Raw genomic sequence first — 17548 nt, 5'->3', positions numbered from 1 at the left:
AAAATAAAAAATATCACATCTGGTTCCTACAGTTAAAATGGTAAAAAGGGATTTGCATGCGATGCGATTTATTTACTGCCGTAGCAAATGATGCATATTCTTGAACAGGAATCGTCTAATAATAGGACATGCGGCGATTCTTCTATCTTGGACCTGCAGTGCAAAAGAGAAAACACTTGTGTGCATGAAACCATTCAAACGAATGGGTTATTTTCCCAAGTGAGGTCAGTCCATATCGCAATCAGGGCGGATTCAGATGAGCGTAGTATTCTTCCCTTGTGCGGCTGTGATAATCATGGCCGTATAACGGGACAAAATGGAACCACTGATCTCAATGGATTTCAGTGGTTTTATTAATTGTACGGGCGAGAAAAGATAGCACCAGTCTTATCATTCCCCATGTAGTAAATACTATGTGTAGGACAGATCGGGCAGCAGCGGTCCTATCATTCCCCATGTAGTGAATACTATGTGTAGGACAGATCGGGCAGCAGCGGTCCTATCTCTCCTCATGTAGTGAATACTATGTGTAGGACAGATCGGGTAGCACCGGTCCTATCTTTCCCCATGTAGTAAATACTACGCGCAGGACAGATCGGGCAGCACCGGTCCTATCATTCCCCATGTAGTGAATACTATGTGCAGGACAGATCAGGTAGCACCGGTGCTATCATTCCCCATGTAGTGAATACTATGTGCGGGACAGATTGGGTAGCAGCGGTCCTATCTGTCCCCATGTAGTGAATATTATGTGTAGGACAGATCGGGTAGCATCGGTCCTATCTTTCCCCATGTAGTGAATACTACATGCGGGACAGATCGGGTAGCACAGGTCCTATCTTTCCCCATGTAGTGAATGCTATGTGTAGGACAGATCGGGTAGCATCGGTCCTATCTTTCCCCATGTAGTGAATGCTATGTGTAGGACAGATCGGGTAGCATCGGTTCTATCTTTCCCCATGTAGTGAATACTATGTGTAGGACAGATCGGGTAGCATCGGTCCTATCTTTCCCCATGTAGTGAATACTATGTGTAGGACAGATCAGGTAGCATCGGTCCTATCTTTCCCCATGTAGTGAATACTATGTGTGGGACAGATCGGGTAGCACCGGTCCTATCATTCCCCATGTAGTGAATACTATATGTAGGACAGATCGGGTAGCACCGGTCCTATCTTTCCCCATGTAGTGAATACTATGTGTAGGACAGATCGGGTAGCATCGGTCCTATCTTTCCCCATGTAGTGAATACTATGTGTGGGACAGATCGGGTAGCACCGATCCTATCATTCCCCATGTAGTGAATACTATGTGTGGGACAGATCGGGTAGCACCGGTCCTATCATTCCCCATGTAGTGAATACTATGTGTAGGACAGATCGGGTAGCATCGGTCCTATCTTTCCCCATGTAGTGAATACTATGTGTGGGACAGATCGGGTAGCACCGGTCCTATCATTCCCCATGTAGTGAATACTACGCACGGGACAGATCGGGTAGCACAAGTCCTATCTTTCCCCATGCAGTGAATACATGCAGGACAGATCGGGTAGCACCGGTCCTATCATTCCCCATGTAGTGAATACTACATGTGGGACAGATCGGGTAGCACCGGTCCTATCTTTCCCCATGTAGTGAATACTACATGCGGGACAGATCGGGCAGCATCGGACCTATCTTTCTCCATGTAGTGAATGTGAACCCGACCATAGGAGGAGACTTTTACTGAAAAAGAGGGCCTTTTAGATATTCAGTTTGAAAACTAGATTTCCAGTGGGTCTAAGGCCTCCTTCACATGGGCGACAAAGTCGCATGATTTTCTCGCGTTGCGGCAATGCGACAAGTCACGTGTATGTGAAGCCAATGCTTTCCTATGGGTTTCTTCACATTTGCAATGTTTTGTAGCATGTGACATTGCTAGTCAAAAACCTTGCGGATTTCGCGATATGTCTGCGACTTGCGATGTTGTGAAGCCCATGCTTCCCTATGGAGCCTTCCTCTCTGTTGCATTGCATAGAACGAAAATGCGGTGCAACTTTGACAGTAGGAAATCCTACTGTAAAAGCCCTAAACTAAGCCCTAGCTGCGGAAAAAACACATACATCACCTTAGAAGCGCTGTCCAGCGTCGTCTTCTCCCGGATCCCCTGCACTGGTCTTCAGGCATGCATTGTGGCCGGGAATTGGAAATTCCCCTGCCTCCAGGAAGAGCTGCTTCTAATTGGCTGAGTGCCGTAGTGCTCAGCCAATCAGAGCCAGCGCTGGTTGAACAAACCACAGCCATTCATAATGATGGGGTGCATTAAAAACCACTTCCGAATGCAGTAACCCGTGTCTGAAAATGGTGGTAAAATTGCAACAAAATGTTCTAATTCAAATCACAGAATTTTGCCCACGGTATGTGTGAGAGTGGCCTTACTTATGTGGCATGTTCAGTACGAGGTTCAGCAACGACCTAGTAGTGGACTGTGGGGAACTCCACAACAGCCCCGATCAGGTAAGTGGGACTTTTGGGGTGGCATAGACCTCTATATCTCTGACCAAACCTGAATTTCCAATTTTTGTCTGGAAATGGAATGTAACTCATTATGTGGAAATATACAGTATACAGCTGTATCATAAGTGCTCGTTCTAAACTTGAACAGCGAGATAGGTTGGGTCAAGAAAGCCCCAAATATACCTACTTTACACAGGGTGTAGTCAAAAACACTGAACCAATGCTCTGTATTTCAATAAGCCTAATTACAAAGTTGAAGAGTAGCACGTGAGAAGCAGACATCTGCTTTCTGCGTCTCTCTAAGAACTACACCAAAATGTTAAAAAAGCAGAACAGCGCCCCTAAATCTAAGAAAACAAAACAAACCCCACTCCCTGGGTGTTGGTGAACCCCCTACAGCACAGGCCTGGGATGTTTTACTGGATAGAGTCCTTTACCAACTATTCCCCGTCCATATCAGGACATCCACCACAGGAGGGCGCTCTTTACCTATATGCAGCCAAATCTCCCAATCATACAAGATTTAATAAAGAAAAAAAGAAAGATTGTGCTCAGGGGATGATACAACTCTAAGAAAAGGTATAAAGGAGTAGCGAAAAAGGCCAGCTGACTTACTCTCTGGTGGGGGTCCGATGTACACCCTCTATATCACCAAGCACTAATCCACTGTAATCAGTAGTGACAAATAGGCAGTCACAGGTCAAACCTACAAGAAATGTATTAGCTTCAAAACAAAATCATACAGGATACCACGGGACCCAGACTGGCAAATGTGTAACGTATTTCCGGGATCTCGTCTATCCCTTTAACCCCTTCATGACATGGCCCCTTTTTTCCCCCCATTTTAGTTTTTTCCTTCCGCTTTAAAAAAATCGGAACTCCTTTATTTATCCAGCGACGTCGCTGTATGAGGGCTTGTTTTTTGCGGGACGAGTTGTAGTTTTCAATGGTGCTATTTAAAGTACCATATAATCTACAGAAAAACTTTAAAAAAATTCTAATTGTAGTAAAAGGAAGAAAAAATACGACATTCTGCCATTTTCCAGTACATCTTGTTTCTACGGCGCATAAACTGCAACAAAAACGACATGATAACTTTATTCTATGGGTCAGTACGATTTACTACGATACCAAACTTGTACAGTTTTTATTTACTATACTACTCTTTTTTTTTTTTTTTCAATTATTTTCTGCGGTCATCTTGTGCTCGCAATAACTTTTTTATTTTTCCGTCAACATAGTTGAACGAGGGCTCATTTTTTGTGGGATGTCCTGTAGTTTCAGTTAGTACCAATTCGGAATACATACGACTTTTTGATTGCTTTTTATTGTGTTTTTTTCTGGGAGACAGGGGGACTGAAAAAGTGCATTTCTGGTGTTCTTTTTTTTTTTTTTGGACGACGTTTACAGTGCAGGGTGAATAATGTGCTACTTTGGTAGATCGGACCTTTATGGACGCGGCAAAACCAGATATGTATTTTTATTTTATTATTTCGATTTTTTAATTATACATATGGCAAAAGGGGAGGGGATTTAAACTTTTATAACTTTTTTTTTTTACAACTAAAAAAACTTTATTGATCTTTTTTTTACCTTACATTCAAGTCCCCCGGGGGACTACAAAAAAAAATCACTGCATTCAAAGTCCTATAACTCTTTTATTTTTCCATGGACGGAGCTCTGTGAGGGCTTATTTTTTTTGCGAGACAAGCTGTAGTTTTTATTGGTACCATTTTGGGGTATATATGGCTTTTTTGATTACCTTTATTGCGTTTTTTTGGGAGGTAAAATGCTAAAAATGAGCATTTTGCCTCAGTTTTTTAGCATCTTTTTTACGCTTTTTGCCATGCAGGATAAAAAGCCTGTTATTGTATGCGTCGTTACTAGAGATGAGCGAACGTGTTCTTCCGAGCTTGATATTCGTGCGAATATTAGGGTGTTCGGGATGTTCGTTATTCGTAACGAACACCATGCGGTGTTCTGGTTACTTTCACTTCCTTCCCTGAGACGTTAGCGCGCTTTTTTTGGCCAATTGAAAGACAGGGAAGGCATTACAACTTCCCCCTGTGATGTTCCAGCCCTATACCACCCCCCTGCTGTGAGTGGCTGGGAAGATCAGGTGTCACCCGAACATAAAAGTCGGCCCCTCCCGCGGTTCGGCTCAGATGCCTGGTGAGTTAGATGAGGGACAGTGCTGTTTGTACCGGAGCTGCTGTAGGGAAAGAATTGGTAGTTAGTGTAGGCTTCAAGACCCCCCAAAGGTCCTTATTAGGGCCACTGATAGCTGTGTGTTGGCTGCTGTTAGCAGTGCCATTTTTTTTTTTTCTCAAAATCGCCTCTGCAGAGCGTTGCACCCGGCATTAGGGACAGAAGTGCTGCATAGGCAGGGAGAGTGTTAGGAGTGAGTGTAGCCTTCAAGAACCTCAACGGTCCTTTCTAGGGCCATATTTATCCGTGTGCAGTACTGTCCAGGCTGCTGTTAGCTGTGCTGCATTTTTTTTTGCTTCTCAAAATCGCCTCTGCAGAGCATTCCACCCTCCATTGATACTGCAGGGTAAGAATTGTATAGGCAGGGCCACAACACAGTTATTATTCATTGAATATACGCAGTGCTGCCTTTTGCTTGTAAAACAAGTGAAAATAATTCTATTTGTCCTGCCTCTGTCCGTCCTAAGGGCGGTGGACACGTGTCGGCTGCGTGTGCAACCTGTAAAAATCATACGCACCCAGCTACGTTTTACTCCTGGCTTCGCCATTTGCTTTCCTTAATTGGGAAAAAAAATACCTGCTCTGCCACAGTTAATAACTCTGCTACCCTCACGTTCTGTGACACATTAGCAGGAAAACAGCACAGTTATTAAACTTCTCATGTTCATAGAATATACGCAGTGCTGCCTTTTGGTGCAAAAAAACGGAAAATAATTCTATTTGTCCTGCCTCTGTCCGTCCTAACGCCGGTTGACACGTGTCGGCTGCGTGTGCAACCTGTAAAAATCATACGCACCCAGCTACGTTTTACTCCTGGCTTCGCCATTTGCTTTCCTTAATTGGGAAAAAAAATACCTGCTCTGCCACAGTTAATAACTCTGCTACCCTCACGTTCTGTGACACATTAGCAGGAAAACAGCACAGTTATTAAACTTCTCATGTTCATAGAATATACGCAGTGCTGCCTTTTGGTGCAAAAAAACGGAAAATAATTCTATTTGTCCTGCCTCTGTCCGTCCTAACGCCGGTTGACACGTGTCGGCTGCGTGTGCAACCTGTAAAAATCATACGCACCCAGCTACGTTTTACTCCTGGCTTCGCCATTTGCTTTCCTTAATTGGGAAAAAAAATACCTGCTCTGCCACAGTTAATAACTCTGCTACCCTCACGTTCTGTGACACATTAGCAGGAAAACAGCACAGTTATTAAACTTCTCATGTTCATAGAATATACGCAGTGCTGCCTTTTGGTGCAAAAAAACGGAAAATAATTCTATTTGTCCTGCCTCTGTCTGTCCTAACGCCGGTGGACACGTGTCGGCTGCGTGTGCAACCTGTAAAAATCATACGCACCCAGCTACGTTTTACTCCTGGCTTCGCCATTTGCTTTCCTTAATTGGGAAAAAAAATACCTGCTCTGCCACAGTTAATAACTCTGCTACCCTCACGTTCTGTGACACATTAGCAGGAAAACAGCACAGTTATTAAACTTAGATTATTCATTCACTAGAGGCAGTGGGGCCTTTCGTTTTCAAAAAAGGGAAAAAATTATATGCAGTCTTGCGCCAATTTATTAGCTGCCTGTGAAATCAAATCACTGGTAATACAGCATGCTGAGGGGTAGGGGTAGGCCTAGAGGACGTGGACGTGGCCGAGGACGCGGAGGGCCAAGTCAGGGTGTGGGCACAGGCCAAGCTCCTGATCCAGGTGTGTCGCAGCCGACTGCTGCGCGATTAGGAGAGAGGCACGTTTCTGGTGTCCCCACATTCATCGCCCAATTAATGGGTCCACGCGGGAGACGGTTATTAGAAAATGAGCAGTGTGAGCAGGTCCTGTCCTGGATGGCAGAAAGTGCTTCGAGCAACCTATCGTCTACCCGCAGTTCTGCGCCGTCCACTGCTGCCAATCCGAATCCTCTGTCTGCTGCTCCTCCTTCCTCCCAGCCTCCTCACTCCACTACAATAACACCTGCTCAGGAGCGGGAACACTCCCAGGAACTGTTCTCGGGCCCCTGCTTAGATTGGGCAGCAGCGGTTCCTCTCCCACCAGAGGAGTTTATCGTCACTGATGCCCAACCATTCGAAAGTTCCCGGGGTCCGGGGGAAGAGGCTGGGGACTTCCGCCAACTGTCTCAACAACTTTCTGTGGGTGAGGAGGACGATGACGATCAGACACAGTTGTCTTGCAGTGAGGTAGTAGTAAGGGCAGTAAGTCAGAGGGAGCAGCGCACAGAGGATTCGGAGGAAGAGCAGCAGGACGATGAGGTGACTGACCCCACCTGGTGTGCAACGCTTACTCAGGAGGACAGGTCTTCAGAGGGGGAGTCAAGGGCATCAGCAGGGCAGGTTGCAAGAGGCAGTGCGGTGGCCAGGGGTAGAGGCAGGGCCAGACCGAATAATCCACCAAGTGTTTCCCAAAGCGCCCCCTCGCGCCATGCCACCCTGCAGAGGCCGAGGTGCTCTAAGGTCTGGCAGTTTTTCACAGAGACGCCTGACGACCGACGAACAGTGGTGTGCAACCTTTGTCGCGCAAAGCTCAGCCGGGGAGCCAACACCAACAGCCTCACCACCACCACCATGCGCAGACATATGATGGCCAAGCACCCCGCAAGGTGGGACGAAGGCCGTTCAGCGCCTCCGGTTTGCACCCCTGCCTCTCCCCCTGTGCCCCAACCTGCCACTGAGATGCAACCCCCCTCTCAGGACACAGGCACTACCGTCTCCTGGCCTGCACCCACACCCTCACCTCCGCTGTCCTCGGCCCCATCCAGCAGTGTAGTTCAGCGCACCGTCCAGCCGTCGCTTGCGCAACTGTTGGAGCGCAAGCGCAAGTACGCCGCCACGCACCCGCACGCTCAAACGTTAACCGTCCGCATAGCAAAATTCATCAGCCTTGAGATGCTGCCGTACAGGGTTGTGGAAACGGAGTCCTTCAAAAGTATCATGGAGGCGGCGGCCCCGCGCTACTCAGTTCCCAGTCGCCACTACTTTTCCCGATGTGCCGTCCCAGCCCTGCACGACCACGTCTCCCGCAACATTGTACGCGCCCTCACCAACGCGGTTACTGCCACGGTCCACTTAACTACGGACACGTGGACAAGCACAGGCGGGCAGGGCCACTACATCTCCCTGACGGCACATTGGGTGAATTTAGTGGAGGCTGGGACAGAGTCAGAGCCTGGGACCGCTCATGTCCTACCCACCCCCAGAATTGCGGGCCCCAGCTCGGTGGGGGTATCTGCGGAGGTGTATGCTTCCTCCACTAAAGCACCCTCCTCCTCCTCCTCCTCCTCCTCCTCCTCCTCCTCTGTCTCGCAATCAAGATGTGTTAGCAGCAGCATGTCGCCAGCAGTCGGTGTCGCGCGGTGTGGCAGCACAGCGGTGGGCAAGTGTCAGCAGGCCGTGCTGAAACTACTCAGCTTAGGCGATAAGAGGCACACGGCCCACGAACTGCTGCAGGGTCTGACACAGCAGACCGACCGCTGGCTTGCGCCGCTGAGCCTCCAACCGGGCATGGTCGTGTGTGACAACGGCCGTAACCTGGTGGCGGCTCTGCAGCTCGGCAGCCTCACACACGTGCCATGCCTGGCCCACGTCTTTAATTTGGTGGTTCAGCGCTTTCTGAAAAGCTACCCACGCTTGTCAGACCTGCTCGTAAAGGCGCGCCGGCTCTGCGCACATTTTCGCAAGTCCCACACGGACGCTGCCACCCTGCAACATCACTTTAAGCTGCCAGTGCACCGACTGCTGTGCGACGTGCCCACACGGTGGAACTCTACGCTCCACATGTTGGCCAGGCTCTATGAACAACGTAGAGCTATAGTGGAATACCAACTCCAACATGGGCGGCGCAGTGGGAGTCAGCCTCCTCAATTCCTTTCAGAAGAGTGGGCCTGGTTGGCAGACATCTGCCATGTCCTTGGTAATTTTGAGGAGTCTACCCAGGTGGTGAGCGGCGATGCTACAATCATTAGCGTCACCATTCCTCTGCTATGCATCTTGAGAAATTCCCTGCAAACCATAAAGGCAGCTGCTTTGCGCTCGGAAACGGGGGCGGGGGAAGACAGTATGCCGCTGGATAGTCAGGGCACCCTCGTCTATTTCTCAGCGCGTAGAGGAGGAGGAGGAGGAGGAGGAGGAGGATGAGGAGGAGGGGGAAGAGACAGCTTGGGCCGCTGCTGACGGTACACCGGCTGATTGCCTGTCATCCTTTCAGCGTGTATGGCCTGAGGAGGAGGAGGAGGAGGATCCTGAAAGTGATCTTCCTAGTGAAGACAGCCATGTGTTGCGTACAGGTACCCTGGCACACATGGCTGACTTCATGTTAGGATGCCTTTCTCGTGACCCTCGCGTTTCACGCATTCTGGCCACGACGGATTACTGGGTGTACACACTGCTCGATCCACGGTATAAGGAGAACCTGCCCACTCTGATTCCCGAAGAGGAAAGGGGTTCGAGAGTGTTGCTATACCACAGGACCCTTGCGGACAAGCTGATGGTAAAATTCCCAGCCGACAGCGCTAGTGGCAGAAGGCGCAGTACCGAGGGCAAGGTAGCAGGGGATGTGCGTAGATCGAGCAGCATGTACATCCCAGGCAGTGCAACAGTCTTTAAGGGCCTGGCCAGCTTTATGGCTCCCCACCAAGACTGTGTCACCGCTCCCCAGTCACGGCTGAGTCGGCGGGAGCACTGTAAAAGGATGGTGAGGGAGTACGTAGCGGATCGCACGACCATCCTTGGTGACGCCTCTGCCCCCTACAACTACTGGGTGTCGAAGCTGGACACGTGGCCTGAACTAGCGCTGTATGCCCTGGAGGTGCTTGCTTGTCCTGCGGCTAGCGTCTTGTCGGAGAGGGTGTTTAGTGCGGCTGGGGGAATCATCACAGATAAGCCTAGCCGCTTGTCAACCGACAGTGCCGACAGGCTAACACTCATCAAGATGAACAAAGGCTGGATTTCCCCAGACTTCTGTTCTCCACCAGCGGACAGCAGCAATACGTAAGCAATACGTAGGCTGCACCCGCGGATGGAAGCTACGTTCTCTCTCACCATCCAAAATGGGGACATTTCTGCTTCATCAATCTGTGTCTAATATTCCTCCTCCTCCTCCTGCTCCTCCTCCTGAAACCTCACGTAATCACGCTGAACGGGCAATTTTTCTTAGGGCCACAAGGCTCACTCAAATAATTTTTCTGAACAATTTTTATAAGTTTCAATGCGCTTAAAAGCGTTGGAACTGTAACTTGAACCAATTTTTCGTTACACTGGGCTGCCTCCAGGCCTAGTTACCACTTAAGCCACATTAACCAAAGCGATTAATGGGTTTCACCTGCCCTCTTGGCTGGCCATGGCCAATTTTTGGGATGTACATTAGTACTGTTGATACAGCAATTTTTGTGGGCCCTCGCCTACAGTGTAATCAAATTAATTTTTAGCCCACCTGCATTCCAGCTGACATTACCTCAGCTGTGTTGGGCAATGCAATGGGATATTTCTATGTACCGCCGGTGGCTTCCTGGCACCCACCCAGGCAGTGGGTCCACAGGGAGTTTAATCTACATGTGTCCACTTGTAAAGAACCCCAGTCTGACTGGGGCATGCAGTGTGGGCCGAAGCCCACCTGTATTACACACAACATTACTACCTCAGCTGTGTTGGGCAATGCAATGGGATATTTCTATGTTCCGCCGGTGGCTTCCTGGCACCCACCCAGGCAGTGGGTCCACAGGGAGTTTAACCTACATGTGTCCACTTCTAAAGAACCCCAGTCTGACTGGGGCATGCAGTGTGGGCCGAAGCCCACCTGCATTATGCACGACATTACTACCTCAGCTGTGTTGGGCAATGCAATGGGATATTTTTGTGTACCGCCGGTGGGTTCCAGGGAGCCACCCATGCTGTAGGTGCACACGGAGTTTTTAATACATCTGTACACTTGTAAAGAACCCCAGTCTGACTGGGGCATGCAGTGTGGGCCGAAGCCCACCTGCATTATGCACGACATTACTACCTCAGCTGTGTTGGGCAATGCAATGGGATATTTTTGTGTACCGCCGGTGGGTTCCAGGGAGCCACCCATGCTGTAGGTGCACACGGAGTTTTTAATACATCTGTACACTTGTAAAGAACCCCAGTCTGACTGGGGCATGCAGTGTGGGCCAAAGCCCACCTGCATTATGCACGACATTACTACCTCAGCTGTGTTGGGCAATGCAATGGGATATTTCTATGTACCGCCGGTGGCTTCCTGGCACCCACCCATGCTGTCGGTCCACAGGGACTTCACAATAGGGAGTTGTACCTGCCTGTGTCTATGAATTAAAAAGCCCGGTCTAACTGGGGCATGCAGACACCTTGACAGAATGAGTAGTGTGTGGCACATAGGTTCCCCATTGTTATGCCTACGTGTGCAGCTCCTGATGGCGGTGGCACAGGATTCTATTTCTCATTGCTTCTGTACAGCATTGTGGGCTATCGATCCGCCCCTTTTAAAGAGGGTCGCTGCCTAGCCGTGCCAACCCTCTGCAGTGTGTGCCTGCGGTTCCTCCTCATGGCAGACGCACTTCTAAATAGACATGAGGGTGGTGTGGCATGAGGGCAGCTGAAGGCTGCGCAGGGACAGTTTGGTGTGCGCTGTGGGGGGGAGGGGGGGCGGTTGGTCAGCATGTAACCCAGGAGAAGTGGCAGCGGAGTGTCATCCAGGCAGTGATTGTGCTTTGTTGTAGCTAGTGTGGTGCTTAGCAAAGGTATGCCATGCTAATGAGGGCTTTTCAGAAGTAAAAGTTGTTGGGAGGGGGGGGGGGGGGCACTCTTGCCGGTATTGTGGCTTAATAGTGGGACCTGTGAACTTGAGATGCAGACCAACATGTAGCCCCTCGCCTGCCCTATCCGTTTCTGTGTCATTCCCATCACTTTCTTGAATTGCCCAGATTTTCACACATGAAAACCTTAGCGAGCATCGGCGAAATACAAAAATGCTCTGGTCGCCCATTGACTTCAATGGGGTTCGTTGTTCGAAACGAACCCTCGAGCATCGCGGGAAGTTCGTTCCGAATAACGAGCACCCGAACATTTTGGTGTTCGCTCATCTCTAGTCGTTACGGACAAAGCGATACCAAATATGTGGGATTTTAGTAATTTTTTTATGCTATGGGAAAAAGTACAAAAAAGTTTTTTTTTTTACATTTTTCTCTATTGTACATCATTTTTATCTTTTTTTTTTTTACACCATTTGTGTCTGTAACACCACAATGCACTTACAGTTGGTATGGCCGGAGGCCTTTGGTTGTCACATGACGCCACACTCTATTTGGATATGATGATGACGCAGAAATAATGGAGACCAGTCCAGTATAGTTTAGTAAACTGAGAGTGAGCAGTTTTACTAAGTTTGATATCGGTAAACAACAGGTTAACTTTACAGCTTTCTGTGGAGGGCTTTGTCTCAGCTGAACAAGGATCCAATATAAGACTGGCAAGATACAGTAAGATTGATTTGATGATTCTCAGATTTTCAACGCTCTCTCTAATATTAACTGAAGATTGATTGAAGTAGACAATTTTCCCCACTAGGGAAGTTTAGATGAACAGGTTTGAGTTGGAGTTAACTGACGGTGTACTTGTAAATCAGAGAAACTGGTGGCTATATGCTGATCCTGGCTTTGAATTCACCGGGTAGCTGTAACTCACTATTTGATGAAGAGGCACCTCTGAAAGGGATTTCTGGAACTCTGCTATAGAATCACAAGGGAGCGGGCTGTCCCCACACTCGACCTTGGCTTAAGATAACTCGCTGAACACTCCGCCGACTATGGGAACTGCAACCTCTCCTCACACGCACCTGGCTGAGTCTGCTAATTGCTATGCGTCACTTCCTTTTATCATCTCTCTCACTACCCGCCACCTTGCATAGTGACTTGTATGTTTGTTTCCCGCCTTTGGGGTTCTGCACCAGTAAGAGTAAGACTATCAGCCAATGAGAGGCCAACTGACATCAGTGATAAGCTCTAGCTTAGAGCAGAAGGGGAGAGACAGGGTCTCTCCCACAGACTGCACCTTCTGTATCCTGGGACGCAAACAAACAGGTGAGACAGGATAAGTGTGCTTATAGTGTTCTGTAGTACCTGCTGGGCCACTACATGTCTCTCTGGGGGACTTACATCATAGCACCGATGATTGTTATGATAAGACATTGCAGAACTTTGCTCCTGCAATGCCTTATCGCTTGTTATAGCGATCATAGGCAGTAGTAATACAGGATGTCTGTACGTCGCGTCCTGTTACCATGGCAAGCAGCCAGGCTCTCTGCGATTACATCGCGAGAGCTCAATGACGTCACAAAGAGAGTGCGCTCCCTCTGTGAAGCCTTTACGTGCCACGATCTACATAGATTGCGTCAGGGAAGGGGTTAACAGCGGGGGTCGCATCTCCGATGCACCCACGCTGTTGCAGCGTGAGGCCAGCTATTAGTGACAGCCAGCTCCCACTACCGGATAGCGCGAGATCTCTTCTGATCTAGCGCTATCCGCAGGACATCAGGGTAAATCCAGTTTTGGGAAGTACTCCGCTGCCATGATGTACCCTTACGTCTTGTGGAGAGAAGGGGTTAAAGAGGTTCTACCAGAATTGCAAGTTATCCCTTATCCACAAAATAGGGGGTAACTTGATGATTGATGGGGTCTCACTGCTAAAACCCCCACTGATCTCAAGAACGGTACTACTGTGGGGGAAGTTGCTTCCACAGTGATGACACTGCCAATGGAGCGCTGGCAAAGCATATGTGGTCAGCGCACCATGCATTTCAATGGGGCTGGCGGAAATACGTGGCACCCGCTCATGTATTTCTGCAGTTCCATTATAAGTGAATGGAATGCTACTTGCGCAACCAACAATTCAGTCTCTGCCCCATTACAGGAGGTGCAGTAACCTCGCAGTGTGGAGGAGGCGAACACAGGGGTCCCATTCTCAAGATCGCTAAGGGTCTCAGCAGTGAGATTCCTACCGATCAGCAACTTATCCCGTATCCTATGGATAGGGGATAACTTGTAATCTTGGTACAAACCCTTTATAGAGACACACAGCACATTTCTTGAAGCTTCTCACATGCTGCTCTTCAATTTTCCAATTAGGTTTAACGCTGCTTTTACACTGCACAATTGTTGTTTGCGCATGCGAACGGGCTGGTGATGTCACGACCAGCTCATTCATGTCCATGCAGCCTACTAAGACAGGCAGATTCATTCTTGACTCGTTCAACAACAATCGTTCAGTGCTTACATTCCTTATATGAAACACTGAGCGAGAAGTGTTTAAACGGAACAAGTGAACGAGCCAACAATGATTTACAGTCCTGCAAAAACTGAACGACGAACGAGAAGCGAATGATTCTCATTTGTATTCAGTTGTTGGCTCGCATTTAGACTGAACGATTAACGTTCACTTTAAGTCGTTTGAACGATTTTTTGAATGTTGTTGCGTCTAAATGCACCGTGAGGGCTCAGTCACACGGGCGCCGATCTGCCTGTGTTTCTGGATGATAAGGCGGCCGCAATGCAGCTGCGGATGACTCTCCGCGGTGGCTAGAAAAAAGAACACATGGCTGGTAATGGAGCTGGTCATGCGGAGAATCGTCTGCACGCGGTGCGTCCATCTTATCGTCCAGAAATACAGGCAAATCAGCGCCCATGTGACTGAGCCCTTACTTTCTATCTCTTACAGGGGTCACAACACACAATTACTGTGGTCCGGGTCCCTCAGAGGCCTGTGTGCCACACCATAGTGTAAGGCATCCATGCCTTCCTACTCAAGTACACTTCTGTTCTTTCAATATAGCACACAAGTATTGAGATGTAAAGCTGGATCGGTCTTTCTGACTACACCCAGTATAAATGTATTTTCTTTACCGTAGAGCCTGATCTTAAGAGTTTACATGTAATGCATCAGACATGTCAACTTTCATACTGAAAACCTTGGTGGGAAACAATATGAGTATCGTGGTTTTGTTCTAATCTACTGCATAGAACATCTGCAGTGGCCCAGTACATCATCCTGGTCCCCTCCATAAATGTCATGTTTTATGTTGATGCACTGTGCAAATCTGTCCTGTCATTCTAGTATGTGTATTGCACAGCTGCAGCAAATGAGAAGTTAAATGTCTGCAAAACATGAGGTGACTCTCTGTGAATGTAACAAATTCTATCCTGTCACGTGGTATGAGTGAGGCTATAAATGAGCGTGCCTGAGAGCGGGAAAAGGTCCATGTCTTCTGGGTTCCTGTTGAGGAGTGACAGCTACATGGGGGTACCTTTAACCGGTACTGGTGTATCTTGACACCACAGGAAGCTAGGGGTGTAACAGCTGTCACCAGGAGTGAAAGCCCCTATCACACCCCTAGCTTCGGATAGGAAGAGAAGATACAATATCAAGGAGTAATGGGCGTGGCAGATACCCCCTCACCTTTTCCTGGCACTGTTCCTTATCCCCGGTGGTGTCCCTTTCTCAATGCAGCGGCAGCCCGACATTTTCCCTGCATGCTCCGAGGCTAGGAGTGCTCCCCTGATCAGTCCCAGCAGCCCGCCACGCTCCCTTCAGCACTGCAGCTGCGGGCAGGCCGGCCTCTTGCCTGCCTGCTCTGCGCCTGGTACTGGTTCCCCGGTGTCACTGGCAGCGGCCAGCGCGCTCTCTTCTGCACTGCAGCGGTGGGCCGGCATCTTGCATATGTGCTGCGCTGCTGTAAGTGTCCTGCGCCGCTACTACTCCCTGGTGGCCCGGCACGTGGGAGAAACATGTACAGCCTCCACATGCTGCCTTACAGTGAGGAGGAGAGTGTCGGTGGGGGGCACATAGGCAGCACAGAGTCACCGGGTCCACATGTCCAGGCAGCCGCAGGGGGAAAGGGGACCTGGGAGCGCAGTGTGAGGAGCGAAGGCATCGGCTTAACCCTGGAGGGTGGCCAAAACACTTGCCACACGCTGCTGCAGGTAGCCAATCGGGAGCTAGGGGTGTGACAGGCGCGTTCCTGCATTGAAGCCCTGTCAAATCCCTAGCTTCCCGTGGCATCAAGTAACACTAATACCCCTTTAACCCTTGTGTAGTGAAGTATGGAAGAGGAGGAGAGGTTTCCCGGAGTGCTTGTTTATAGAATGATGATGGAGTGAGCCTGCGAGAGAGAGAGTGAGCAGCCAACAAGTGCATTCTTCCAAGGCCCAGTGCAGAGGTACTCAATTATAATTATTTCACGCCCGCGCCTCCTGAAGTCTGGGACTGCCAGGTGGAGCTACTCTGTCATTGTTCACACTCGAGTCCTGAAGTTTGCGTCCTGCTGAGTGGAGGTATGCTTCTTTATTTGGTCACGCACAGATGACCTGAAGTCTGGGTCTGCTGAGTGGAGGTACTTTGTTTTATCTAATTCCTGCACTTTCCAATCCTGTCATCTGTGCCTTGTGTATTGCTGAAGTTTGCCAAGTAAAGTTTTATTCCAGGCCCTGACCGTTCCCGGGGACGTGAGGTACTCTACAATTGTCTGTGGCTCAATTATTTCCCTGCTGATGTTCATACCGGTGGGAACCAGAACAGCGGCGTCACCCGTGACAACCACAATTCCTGTTCCCCAGTTAATTGGGCATCCCAATGCCGCGGGTGTCCGGAAGAGGCCCAGCGCTGCCCTGGCCGAGGCTACGGGAGTCCCTCCAGGAAGGAGCGTGGTAAATGCCACCATGAGAAGCCAGAATCTTAGCCCCCCCCTGCTCCTCAACGTATGCCCTATGTCCGGGGTCACCCTATGGCATGCTGCACATCCTTTCTCTTTAGTTTCATCAATCCACCCAAACCTTCACACCTTCATCCGAAATAAGACAAACCATAGGTTAGTATGCTGAAAATTTATTTAGTAATCATTCGAGGGGTATAAGGAGTGGGGACAATTTAGGTAAAATCATCATTTTTATAGATGAATGCTAATCTAAAGGTGATTGTTGATTGTGTTGTTGATTGGAGATTTTCTTTGCATCCTACATTCAGTCTAATGCCTGAAAAAAAAAAAAAAAAAGAAATTAAATATTCCATATTTTTCATATGTCTGTAGGGCTGTTTGTTGGCTGTATCTTTGTTATGTATGCAAGGTACATGGTTCAACAACATGGTGGAGTAAGGCTGCCTGCATACAGGTGGGTCGGACCCCACATTGGAGTTCGACCTGGTGCCTGGCCGGTGACCCCAGCTTACCTCTCTGCCATCTTCTCCTCTGCTGCTGATGTGCCGGCCGACGCACCGGCACACATGCGCAGTACATAGGACACCGCGCTGTCGCTATGGTGATGACGAGGCTCCTGCGACTATTTTGCAATGATGATTTTAGAATGGCAGCAGGACTGACGGCTTCCTTTGACTTCAATGGAAGCCGGCCATGGGTAGCCCACACAAAATCACAGCATGCTGCAATTTCTCCCCGTGAACGGAAAATTGCAATCTATTTCCGCTCATGAGCAGGAAATTGTGTTTTCTCATAGCATGTTATGGAATGGATTTGCTGCAGAATCCAGAGGTGGAATCCTGCTATTGATTTCGCAATGCAAATCCGCCTGTGTGCAGGAGGCTTAAAGTGGATGGCCATGACTAAATAAGTCATATGTGAGTTTGCTTTCAACATTTAAATCAAACAGTGTTAATTGTGATACTCAGGCCGCCTGCACACGGGCGGAAATCCCGTGGCGGGATTTCCCGCGGGATTTCCACCACTGAAAGCCTGCATAGGAGTGCATTACAATACGCACTCCTATGCAGACAGCCGCGGTTTGGCCGCACAAAATCTCGTGCGGCAAAGAAACCGCGGCATGCCCTATTTTTGTGC

The 17548-nt window shown here is 49.0% G+C and overlaps 2 protein-coding genes across 2 annotated transcripts in view; both read right to left on the bottom strand.

Annotated features, from left to right (window-relative positions):
• The window catches only part of AXDND1 (axonemal dynein light chain domain containing 1), a 563032-nt gene that overhangs the window by 362908 nt on the left and 182576 nt on the right, over nt 1–17548 (bottom strand). The window lies entirely within an intron of this gene.
• The window catches only part of LOC136619681 (uncharacterized), a 31813-nt gene continuing 30836 nt past the window's right edge, over nt 16572–17548 (bottom strand). The window contains exon 17 of the mRNA XM_066594444.1: nt 16572–16727. The gene's annotated coding sequence lies outside the window, so the exon portion shown is untranslated. The remainder of the gene's footprint in view (nt 16728–17548) is intronic.

Source organism: Eleutherodactylus coqui, chromosome 3, assembly GCF_035609145.1.
Source record: "Eleutherodactylus coqui strain aEleCoq1 chromosome 3, aEleCoq1.hap1, whole genome shotgun sequence".
NCBI classification, from domain to species: domain Eukaryota; kingdom Metazoa; phylum Chordata; class Amphibia; order Anura; family Eleutherodactylidae; genus Eleutherodactylus; species Eleutherodactylus coqui.
The sequence above is the reverse complement of the archived record's forward strand: the minus strand, read 5'-3'. Positions and strand labels throughout refer to the sequence as shown.